The following is a 12,496-nucleotide window of genomic DNA, read 5'->3' as shown; positions in this document are numbered from 1 at the left end:
CTGGTTCATGGTAGTATCAATAAAAATGTGGTTTATGACCAATTCTGTGAAGTTCTCCCAAGAGCAGCTTTAATATTGTGCAATGAAACACCTTTATTGTTTAGGACAGAGAATAATTTATATCTTTAAAACCACTGTGGCAATTAAGTATTAGCATTTACAAGCCTTTTCTTTCAAGTTGCCTTTTCTCCCCCAAGGCTGCTTTATTTCCAGTATTCCCTACTATACCAAAAGATAGCCATGCTTTCATAATTAAATAATGCAACTGCATATATAACTGGTTTTTTAATTATAAAAACAAATTATATCTGAAGTCTCATGATGGCCTACAAAAGGTTCACCGATCTCCTCCTGAAATGTGGTTTTCTAAGCACCCCACAACCACAGCAGAAATTGGTGGAAGGCTTGAGCTTCTAGGCTGAATGGGAAGAGAGGTGGGAATTAGGATGGGGCTTCACGATTAAAACAAAGGACCCTCAAAATTAGGATGACAACCTCAAATGCAAAGACCTGGGAGCAAAGAAGCACAGGAACGGATAAAAAGTACAGGCCCTACAATGGTCTCTTCAATTGTGCAAGTGGAGAAACATGCATTGGGAGATAATTGTACTGCAGCTGCCCACACTTATCCTCCACAGAAGCAAAACATTGGGAAACTGACAAGTGACACTTAAAAATACATTCACCACTACTTAAGACTTTGAATTCACCAACCAGCTTGCACATTTAAAAACAACAAACCAGTCTATTAAGAAGCTAGACTAGCTAACAGATGTTTTCAAATGGTAAAAAAAAGCCCTGCCAGGAGGTGATCAGCTCAAAATAATTTCATTGGGCTATATTATATATATATATATTTTCTTTTCTATATTAATATCTGTAAATTTAACCTAGGAAGATTAGCTCATGTTCATTATGAGAAAGTTTTGTAATTGCTTTGCTTTTTAGATTAATGTAACTATCACACAGGACCAATATTTGAAAAAAAGAATTTTATTTCAGAAGAACATGACATTTCTCTAAGAGCACTCAATTTATGATCGGGAATATCTTCTCTAGGAATCTGAACTATTTTTTTGGTAGGTCTGCATTTAATTCCCACTAGAAGAGCTCCAATGAAATTGCAGTCTTTCAAAACTGAACTGAGAGGACAGCATCATCTCCCTAAAATTAGTCATGCATTGATACAGCCAGTGCCTTTCAATTATTTAATTGTAATTCAGAATTTATTTAAATACTAACAACAGATTTGCAAACTGATACAATGCTAATAACAGAAAAGAGACTCTAACATTCACGAGTATGTTGAATTAGCTGTTTCTTCCTGATCCAACATACACATCAACAGCTGACAGAATAAGCCACAGACCCTTCTAAAAACAATAGTCAATTAATCTAAACCTTACACAGTTCAGTCTAAAACCCCCTAACACTCATGAGGTTTGTGTGTGTTTTTCACCTTTAAATCTCATTTTAATGCGATACTATCTACAAGGATCTCTGGTTTCACCTTCGGAGAAAAGGTTGCATAAAAATCTTGGAACCTTAAATATTCATGAAGACAAGGTCTGAAGTTAATCAAAATTATGCCAGCCCATACACATAGACTGGTTTGTTTTTTTTTTCTCCAGTGCCTTCAGAGACAATCTGATTTAAAAAAAAAAAAAAAAAAAATATATATATATATATCAATCAAGTGTCAAAATATTAGAAAAAGTCCTAAATGGGTTGTTAGAACAGTCAAATATGAAAATACATTTTCTTGTTCTTACCTCATACAATCAAAAGCCACATGAACCCAAACCCAGCAGCTGTCTAGTCAGCTCCTGCGATTTTTGGTTCAGTTGGCCACTTCCACCTGACAGCTGGAAGGTCCATGGGCTTTCTGCTTATATATTTGTTCATTTTTGACTTCTGTATCCATAAACCAAGTCTTTCTATCGAGTAAATCAGATCAGTCACCATCTGTGCTTTATTTGCTTTATGCCTTGCTCCGACAAGACTCCATAACTTGTACAGGGCCCCAATTATGTCAAGGAGACACAACTGAGGTTTCACTGTTGTTCCAGTGTCCCACCACAACCAGATTATGCTCATCAATGTACAGCAACTTGCTTACTAGCTCTATTGAAGCTTTACAGCATTTAATTCTGAAGAATAAATCTCCTCCCCCATCACCATGACATGATAAGACAGAACTCACATTTCATCCACTCAGATATGAGGACAACTTCTGTACAAGTAAGAACTGAAATTCTCCAGATTTAAAGACACGGTCATATTCCCCATCCCTATATAAGAGCTCTGAATCAAAGGCCTTTAGAGCAATTACGGTTGAACCTTTTAAAATCCAGTTTTCCTTTTCTATTGGAATGGGACTTCTAATTTGTACCTTGGTGAATAGCGGGTATATTAAAAACTATTATACAGCTAATTTTTAAATACTTCAGTTGCTGCATCTTCTTCCCCCCTCCGTAACTTCTATCTGCCCCAGCATCCATCTTCTAACCTGCGTGTGCAAGGATTCATCCAAAAGATCCACTCCTAGTATTCTGACTAGAGTATCTTGCATAAGAATGCTGTGAAAAGTATATTTCATAATGATTTCAGTAAATATTTTCCCATCCTGAGAGTGTTTCATTGAATATTATTAATAACACAGAGTATACTCTTCAGAAATATAACAGCATCAAGACTGGTGGGAGCCATATGGCATTCTTCCATGTTTTGATCACTAGTTTGTTTAGCAGTCATGGTTTTGAAAGTGATTTTATTTAGCATTTTTTTAAATTCTAAAAATAAAAGACTGTAAATCAGAAAACCAACAAAGTGTTATGGGTACTGAAAAATCTACAGAAGACTTAATAATCTACAAGGCTTTCCTTCTACTGACAAAAACCCCATGCCAGTCAGGGATTGAAAGAGATGGAAAAACAACATACTTTTAAGTGAGAAGAGACTAGTCATCTCCTGTGTATCTTAACCATAGACTTCAAATACCGTACCTTCACTTTGCAAAAACTTTTTCTGATCCACAAGACAGTAGGAGGATAAAAGACAGCGCTATTGGCTAGTTTTTAAAGAACAACAAAGAACAGGAGTGAGAAAGAATAGTTCAGAGAGTGAACAGAACTGATTTCAGTGTTAATTTTAACTCGTTTGAGGCAGAACAGAGCACAAAGTTTTGATTGAGGCCTGTTGAATATCATCAGTCCAGCCAGGACAAGTGGACCAAAGACGATGCGGAGTGGTAACATCACTCTGAAAAAACAGGAGTAACAGTTTTGAAGCCATCTTCCCTAAACTTTGGTAAGTGCACAAACACACAACAAAGCCCTAACATGCAAACTGGAAAAAAACTTCTGCAATGCTAACATTTTCTCCAGGTTTCCTGATGCCAGTTGCTGCCGCCTGGTTTGTGTCTGTTTCTCCAGCAAGTAAAAAGCCATTTTCAAACCCTCAGATCTACGACACATCTTTCATCCTGTCATCTTCTGCAAACAGCTACAGCATCTTTCCTACAGACTTGTACTCTTGAACAGCTATCTGAGGAACGGAGGAAAAACCACTTGTCCCAAGGCACTCTATGACGGTCATTTAAATGACTGTAACGAGGCTATTTGTCGGGTAGGTGGAAAGAGGCAAATACAGGTATTCTAGATTTAATTATCTTCTGGGCATTCTTGCCATTTTTATTTCTTAAATTGATCCTTATTTACTCTGGCTCTCCCAATCATTAAGACGATTTCAAGATCTGAAAGGATAAAAAGTCAATCTATTCAAGACAATCTGACATTACAAGAAGTTCCCTATAAAACAAAGGAAAATTGCAAGGAAAATAGTAATATAAAATATTATACTAAAAACTCAGCTCTCCCCTTGGAGTCGCTCTTCCCAAAACCTTTGAAAAAAAACCTAGAACACCTGCTTTGTATTGTGTCCCAAAGGAAAAAAAAAGAAAGCCAATAGATCAGACTGGGGTAGATACTTGAACCTCTCAGCGAAAATATCATGGCACTTAGAGGACAAGGCATTAAAACTTCACTTGCAAACCAACAGAAAGTTAGATTTGGGGTTAACAATGCTGCTATTTTTAAATAAAGTTTAACTCAGCATAAATATTCCATTCACTAGGCTTTGAGAATTAAAGCACAATTAAGACTCAAAAAGTAGAGCCTCAACGTCAGGGTTTGGAGCTGCACTGAACGCAAAACAAACACACACGCACACAAACAAACAAAAACAAAACAAAAAAACAACCAAACAAAAAAACCCAAACCAACAAACCCAAACCAACCAACCAACAAAAATAACCCACCGAAAACAAAACCAAACAAAATCCCAAACAAACAACAAAAAAGGACAGTTGATCACAACAAAGTGCAAATGACCAAGAGCAGCTAAGCCTGTTAAATATCGAGCAAAATTACAGTCTCAGAAAACATACTCTAAGAGTAGAATTTCAAGACAAGAATAATTAATTAATCTCTCGAGCAACATGCAGCTGTAAGAACGGAGCAGGCCAGCTTGCTGTTTGCTTTGTGTGGATAAACCAAAGCCAGCCAACACGGCATCACATCTTATTTTACCCCTTCCAGACTTTCACTGACTAGCAAACTGACCTTGTAGCAAACACATTAAATTCCACATGAAGTTTTCATAGGAACATTTTTAAATCTGCTAATAGAAAATATATTTCTTGACTAAACTTTTTTTTCAAAGTCACTCATTATTAATTCAGAACAGGTCTGTGCTAAAGCAGATGTAAAAATTCTCCATCTTCCAAAGCAAGCTCACCTCTCTCACTGCTCATGCATACATCTCCCACTCAGCCCCTCTTCTCTCATTGATCTCAACTACTAAACCTTTGAATCAAAGACTTTCTGCCATAATATCTGTGCAGCGTCTCTCAGAATTAAGCCCCGCATCCAGCAGGCCTACAAGGCATCGCTGTAAGAAACATGAATAATAGACCATGTTTTCCATTTCCAAGCAAGTTTCGCCCCTAAGGAGCAGCCTGGTGCTGTTGCCTGCATCCATGTCAAAAAGGAGGAGAACGTTATCCAAACAACTTGCATCATGACAGCAAAGGGCACTGACTTCAGATACTCTTGCATCACGTTCCCAGAGCTCTGCCAGGCAGGCCAGGTGCAGCCCTCGGACGGGCTGTCCCTGCCAAGCCACACAGCCCCACACCACCCTCCCTGCCCTCCGAAGGTACACAGTCCTCCCGGGGGGACCAGCACGGACACCTTACTCAGAATTTATCAAATCAGGAATCAATTGCATTTAGTGAACTAACGCAGTGCTTGGAAATAACATTTGTTTCAAGTCTGAAGCGAGAGGTAAGTGCTGTAACATTAACCACCATAATTAGGGTTTCCATGAAGTGAACCACCTCATTCTAAAACACTTAACTCTTAAAATTGCTTTATTTTGTGTTGCTTGGCATGCACTTACTTAATGTGTTGCTCTATAAGTTTTGCTCCTTCATTCAATATGGATATAAAACCCCACATACTTTGACACATTTAGTCAATTAGATTGTGAAACTATAGGATGTCTGAAGTATGTCAAGATCGGGTTTATAATAGGTTTAATGCACTTCATAATAGGTCTGAAGTTGCTAAGTTGATACAACACTTCTAGTATTAACATTAAAGACAAGAACACTATTAGGTCCTCATCTATTAAAGAAAAAAACATTAAATTCACATCTTAAGACTCCTGCTTTCCAATCATGTTTTCCGTTTAATATGCGCAAATTAAGATGTCCTAGCTGACTATTTTTTAACCAGTTTATTTTTAGTCAGTAGTAGACTCTTATTTTTCAACTGGTTTTTAATTTACCAGCTACATATCTATACTGCCAAGGTTTACGCTTCAGTAAGGACAGCAAATAACAAACCTGCCTTGAAATATGGAGCAGGCAAGGGCCCAGCATCAGAGCTGCAGCACCTGCAACACAGCTGTGTCCCCTGCTGTGGATCAGGACAGGCCAGTTCCTGCTATTTAAGCTCAGGCCCATTGTGTCACAGCTGAAGATTAAGATAAACTTTAGGTCGCATGTCAGTTGTGCCCTAGCACCAGCCACATTAGTAATCAACCACAGCTTCCTCATATAATCAGCTTTTGCTCTCATAGTCTCACTCCACCTGTTTGAATTAGTTGGTGTTGGTTTTTTTCTTTTTAAACCTTTTTAGGATTTTTACTGGGTTTGTGACTGCTATCACAAACACCATCCTTAAAAAGATTTTCTTCTTCCCTGCTCCCAGTGGGTCTTCAGAAAATACAAACAACAAAATAAATGTTGCCTTTGTCTGCTATTTATATCCAGGGAAACAAACACAAAAAAAACAAAAACAAAAACAAAAAAAAACCCAACCAACCAACACCACCCATAAAACAAACAAAAGAAAAACCCTAAACAACAAGCTAGAAAACTAACATTTTACAGCCTTTTTCCTTGGACATTAACCAATACAGTGGATAACTAGGCCCTATGTATCTTAGTAATGTAATAATGTTTTTGGGCAGTTTTTACTGAACTACTTCAGTGTTAAGACAGGCCATCTCCTCTCCCCTAAACTCCAAGTTTATCACTCTTTAACACCACTTTTTCCACTAACACAACATTTTAAAAGAGACTCCTGTTGAAAGTTTGTAACTGCTGAGCAAAGATGGGTTTTTAACTCCCTCTAATCTAGGATGCAACAGGTATCTCTAACACCTATGGTACCTCTAGCACCAATTTCTTAGGCAAGCATCTATTAAAACAAGCATAGGAGAAACTGACAACCTGCTTATTAAAAATCACGGTATTTTAAAGACTGAACGGTTCAGAAACGTAATGACAGCTACACAGACCACCACGCCTGGCTGCTGGCAGCAGGGACACACACTAGGACACCTGTACATGAGTTCCCACAGGACACGGCCCATGCAGTGGCCACCTCCGGGGATGCCGACACTGTCACCCGTGGTCTCGCGGGAGGGCATGGGGCATGCGGCGTTGGGTGGCTCTGTCCCGCACACGGGAGTTACACTTCAACCACAATGCTGAGCTTCTGGAGATGAGCGCCAGCATCCTAATGGGGCCACCATTCAGCCACAACTAACGCCAGGGGACCTCAAGACGAGCGCAGCCAGCGCACAGGGACTACCCGCTCAGCTGAGGAGCAGCTGATCGGCTCCAGCGCGGCGCGGGCAGGCACCACCTCCGGGAACGGAGAGCTGAGCGAGCAGCCGCTAAGGAGGGAAGGAAGCGGCTGAAGCACGGGCCCAACGGCAGCATCCCGGGCGGCTGCGAGGACAAGGCCCATCGTCCCCGATGGGGAGGGAGCTGGAGCTGGTGCCGGGTCACAGATCGGGGGAACGGCCTCACCGGCCCGGCGAGGTGCACCACAACCGGCGAGGTGCACCACAACCGGCGCGCCGGCCGCCTCACCCGCCGGCAGCCCCCGGCTCGGTCCCCGCCGGCCGGGCCCGCCCGCTGCCGGCGCCCCGCGGAGCGCAGGCAGGGGAAGCGGCGGCCCCCAGCCGGGCGGCCCTGCCGCGGGCCTGCCTGCCGGCCCGGCCCCCCGCGCATCGCGCTGACTCACCTCGCCCGGGGGCGGCTCCGGGGGGGCGCTCAGCCGGGAGCATCGCAGCCCCCTCCCGCCGCCTCCTCCTCCAGCCGCCGCGGCTGCTGCGGGCGGCGGCTCCGCGAACCCTCGCCCGCCCCCCCAGCCGCGCCGCGCCGCAGCCGCGCAGGGGCGCTGCGGGAGGGACGGAGCCGCCCCCCCCGCGGGGGGGCCGCGCACCCGCCCGCCCGGCGCCGCCTCCGCGCCCCGGGGCCGCCGGCCCGGCCGGCCGTGAAGGGAGGGAGGAAGCGGGGTGGGGGGGCTGCTGTACTTACGGGCGCTGTTGGGCCGCGGATGGTGGGTCTGTATCTGTGCTGGGCCACGGGATGGACGTTTGGTTTAAAAATGGTGTTTGAGGAGCATTCGTGGGCCCTGAACAACGACATAACATTCATGGCGCTTCCTGCTCCTCTGAAGTTCCAAACACGTATGACAGTATAAAGAATCAAATTATTACCTGTAGTGCCTTCCGCAGCCACTGGCATCATCCCTTCAGTAACGCCACTTCTAGAATTACATACAAATAAAATTACGTAAATGCTTAAAACAACAACAACATAAACTGCCACCCTGTCCCCTCTCCAGTAATTATTGCAGCAGAAAAGCACAGGAAGGGAGGAAAACTTCCCAAGTAACAGATGAGCCGTGTTGCACTATCAAAGGGTCAGCACTGTTAAGCTAAAGAAGGGCAATAACCAGGACAGAAAGTGAAAGGCCAGTTGGAGATTTGGGGTGTTTATCAGCCCTGAACTCAACAGGAGGTAGTGAAGTTGTTTGAGGATTAAGCTCAAGGGATGGTGTGACAAGAACTCCAAGCAGCGCCCATAAAGCCAGCAGGCTCCAGTGGTCATCCCTCCAGCATCACGGTATGGGCAGCTTCTGCCCAGGGCAGTGACCAGAGTGCAGATGCTAACCAGGCTATCACAGGGCAAATGCAGTACTTACTGGCATCTTCTCCTTTGTACTCTCTGAGAGAGGATCCCCCTTTCCCCAAGGGAGGAGAAAAAAAAACAAACCCACACATTATTTTGACCAAGGGAAGAAACTGAGAGAACATGACAAGTTTGTGTAGTCGAGGCAGACAGAGAGGAATGGAGGCAGCACAGGTGTTCGACCCATTTAATTGGAGCCCTCACTGGAGTGCAAGGGACACCAGTCCCCAGAAGAAAACGCTCTCTCAGGGTCACGCCCCTGCCACGCTAGTGTAGGGATGGGGTGCGATCTTTGCACACAGATACAAAGGCCATTCAGGACACCATCCAATCAAAAGCTTTACTTTACAGTACAGGCCTCTCCTGAAGGAGACAGGAGACAAAAGCTGAATTTTGTAGGATGATAACCTGGTGCAGTAGAAGGCTTATCATCTGTCTCTTCATCTTTGAGAATTGCCCCCTTGGCTAATTAACCACAGAGAAAGTACGTCTGAGGAGACCAGGAGTGCAGGCCTCCTATAATCTTGCAGAACTCTGAGACAGACAATTATCCACTTGTACAGTGGGGTTTTTATTACAAAATGTTACTGTAATAAACCACATGTCAGCTCCAACTGAAATTACTTAATCTTGATGGAGACATGTTGGCAAGTTACTACAAATGCTTTTAGGGAGAACGGGTTTTTCAAATTATTTCCAGTCATTGTGAACTGAAAAGGAGAAAGCTGATCTTTGTAGTCACAGGCTACATTTACCGGAGCCACAAAAGCCATTTTTCCCTAAACTCCGATAACTCAACATCGCCATCCTTTTATTATTGTTTCTTGGAGCTGTGTTTCTGAGGAGTTACACCCTGATCATCCCCCTTCCTTCTGCTTGGTTTCTGAAGTGCCAGGGGTATTTCCCCCCCTCAAAAAATTGCCCTCAGAATAGAGGAATTAAGACAAAATGTGTAACATTTCTTTGCAGGCTGTTGCATCACCTGATACGTGAACAAGAAGTTACAGCTGATGACCAGAAAACAGAATATGACCAATACAGAGTCATTTACGATATATATATATATATGAGCCATATAAATGGTTTCTTATTTAATTTAGAGGCCAAATCCAGTATGGACTGAGTTTGGTCACAGAGCTCAGACCTGTAAGTGTTGCGAAAAGCTGTGGCACTGAACAGAATTATTCCACCCTGACAAGCGACTCCAGCGTGAGCAGAACAGAACATAATAGGGCTCTGCATGGTTCCTTCTTTCCGCAAGGCTCTGCGTAAAGATCTGGATTACAGCCTGTTAGAAATTATTACACTTGCTCAGAGAGTTCTTTCTTGGTTCTTTCAGCTGTGAAAATGAGGATTAGCAAAAATGGAGAAACTGCTGCAGTGCACACAAACTGTCCTAATGTATTTTTATCACATATTTCTAGCCAAAGCGTTTTTCAGAGAAAAGGAAAGGTAGTTCTAAGATACTTAAAGTACCAAGTTTTCTAGTAAAACAGTTGCTAGTGTAAAACATCACAGAAACTGAAAAGCTGAGTCAGGTGTAAAATCCATTGAAATTAATTGAAAGATGAATTTTTTTAAGAGCTCTGGATCAAGCTCTGAATCACAGTAAAACGTGATATATGGAGAAACTACCAAACAGGAATCTGTTTCTCTTAGCTAATAGATAGAGTGACACTTATAAATATGTACCTGACCACTGGATATTAGTATAATCAGAAATAATACTTTATAAAATAAATATAATTATGTCATATGCATGCCATAATAAACTTTGTACCATAAACCCACACCTGGGTTAAACTTGTCCATGAAATGTAAAGAAAACCTCTGGATTTTTGTGTGCTTTTGGTTAAATGCATGTGTTACTTTATGAAGATTTCAAGGTACGTGTCCTATACCACTTTACCATGTATCCTGGTGAGAATACTTGCCAAAAATTATACAAATGCCTCATTGCTTAAAAAACAAGCAAACAAAAAACTTTCATGTCTAAAAGAAAGCCCCATATAAGCTCAAAAATTAAAGAAAAGTAGTTATTTTTAAAAGGAAAATAAACGAAATGACATAAAATACCTGCTGGAACTGCACATTACTAACCATAGTTGGTTTTGCTTGAAAATGACTCAGCGGTGTCAGCTGACTTAGAGACTTGTTCCTTAGGTTAGAGGGAAAATAAAGCAAATATTACATAATGCGAAAAAACATCCATGGGAAAACATTCTGGTATGTTTTATGTATGATAGATCCATCTTGTGCTTCTGGCGTTTCCCAGTAATGGCACAGGTAAAGTATCATATGGAAATGGTTTCTAGAAGCTTAAATTTTAATCTATAAAAAACCTTCCGACTTGGTTTATTTCATAAGCTAGAGCTGTACTTTGAAAACAAGAGTTTCTGGATGACACAAAGTATTCTGCTGTCCTGTAGCAGCTTTTAAGTCTGAGCCAAAAAAAAAGAAAAAAATGCAATTTACATCAATCAGATTAGAATGACAAATTGAAATTGAGATTTATGCTGCTAAGACTTGCTCCAGCGTACAACGAAGACAACAGAAATGCTTTCATTTCCATCAGAACTTTACTAGATTTTGCATAACATGAACAAAACTACTTTAGTCAGTCTTTTGCTAGGAGAGGCAACTTCATAAAGGTCCCTCTTTAGGAATCTTTTCATAACATACCAGTTTGTACATATCCCAGCATAAATCTGGGAACATGATAAGTAATTATAAGGAACAAAGTGGCTTTTCCCTACTTTTTCAAAGTCTAAAAGGAACTGTTTTACCAGTACGAGAAAAAATCCCAACAGAGGAGCTAAGAAACAGTCATCCAGTGAATCAGCAAATCATATGCAGCTGCAAGCAATGTTAATGGTAACGGAGGAGAAAATATTCACAGCTGGTAAGACAAGAGCTGCCATTGCAGTGGTCTGTCTGGTTTAGCAGAAAGCAGAAGATTCGCTTCCTCCACTTTTTAGGTTAACACTTTTAGCAGTATTACATTCGTTAGCAAAGAGAAGGCAAAGCAATGTGCAAAAGCGAACATTACTTAGAGAAATCGTGTTTACTGTGACTATGTTTTCCTCTCAAAATTAGATTTGCATTTGCATGATATCTGCTTATACAGTACTCAACCTTTCCTCCCTCCAAGAACCTTCGAGCCCACTGGCACGTATCAAATTTGTTGTGCCATGACAGCCTCACAAATATTAAATTCCTGCAAGGTTGTGTGAACACCAGTGGCTGGTGAAGGATAGAAAGGCAGGGAGGAAACCTGTGGCATCAACAGCACAGTGGGCTCCCATTTGGCCCGTCAATCATTGTTTGTGCCCCAGCAGCAGTTAAGTTACCCTGTGAAGAACTGAGGGTCAGGTAAGGGAGTAGCAGAGGGAACAGGAGGAAGAATGAGAAGCTTTTAAAGCTGGGGCTTTTAAAGTGGTGGAGGAAAGGGAATGGATTGTACAAGTGTGATACACAAACCCATAGGACATGGGCTGAATGTAATTTTAGGACTGTATAAATGCAGAAGTAGTTATATTTACATAGTCCTAAAATTACATTCAGCCCTTTGAAGGCAACTGTGAGGCTGATGTGACCCCCAGTGAAAATGAGTTTGACGCCTCTGCCATAGGAAATCAAGCTTCATTAGTTTTGCTGTCCACTGCTGCTAACATTGACACCACTGAATATGTGTAAAAACATGATGGCCTTCATTCTGTCATAAGCTCCACTGCTACAGACTGGGGAGTGCACGAAGTCCCACTGACTCTCTAGTCCAGGCAAGAACCAGAGACAATCGATGCAATTTAGCTACAGAACCTGAATTCTGCATTGGCCTGGGAAGTTAAACTGGCCAGAGTGTTGAGATGGATCTGCTTAGACCTTCTCTTATAATTGGATCCTCAGAAAAGACCAAACTTCTAAAAGTTAAAAGAGTCCCCG

The 12,496-nt window shown here is 42.0% G+C and overlaps 1 protein-coding gene across 5 annotated transcripts in view; it reads right to left on the bottom strand.

Annotated features, from left to right (window-relative positions):
• The window catches only part of MFSD6 (major facilitator superfamily domain containing 6), a 28,380-nt gene extending 17,689 nt beyond the window's left edge, over window positions 1-10,691 (bottom strand). For 4 of the 5 annotated variants that reach the window (XM_065840989.2, XM_071811178.1, XM_071811179.1 and 1 more), the window contains exon 1: window positions 7,602-7,736. The gene's annotated coding sequence lies outside the window, so the exon portion shown is untranslated. Of the gene's footprint in view, window positions 1-7,601; window positions 7,737-7,897; window positions 7,995-8,079; window positions 8,130-10,654 lie in introns of those variants that run through there. The other variant, XM_065840988.2, reaches the window with a different exon arrangement.
• Window positions 10,692-12,496: the final 1,805 nt, after the last annotated feature.

Source organism: Patagioenas fasciata, chromosome 7 (genome assembly GCF_037038585.1).
Source record: "Patagioenas fasciata isolate bPatFas1 chromosome 7, bPatFas1.hap1, whole genome shotgun sequence".
NCBI lineage: Eukaryota > Metazoa > Chordata > Aves > Columbiformes > Columbidae > Patagioenas > Patagioenas fasciata.
Note: the sequence above shows the minus strand (reverse complement) of the source record. Positions and strands in the feature narration are given on the sequence as shown.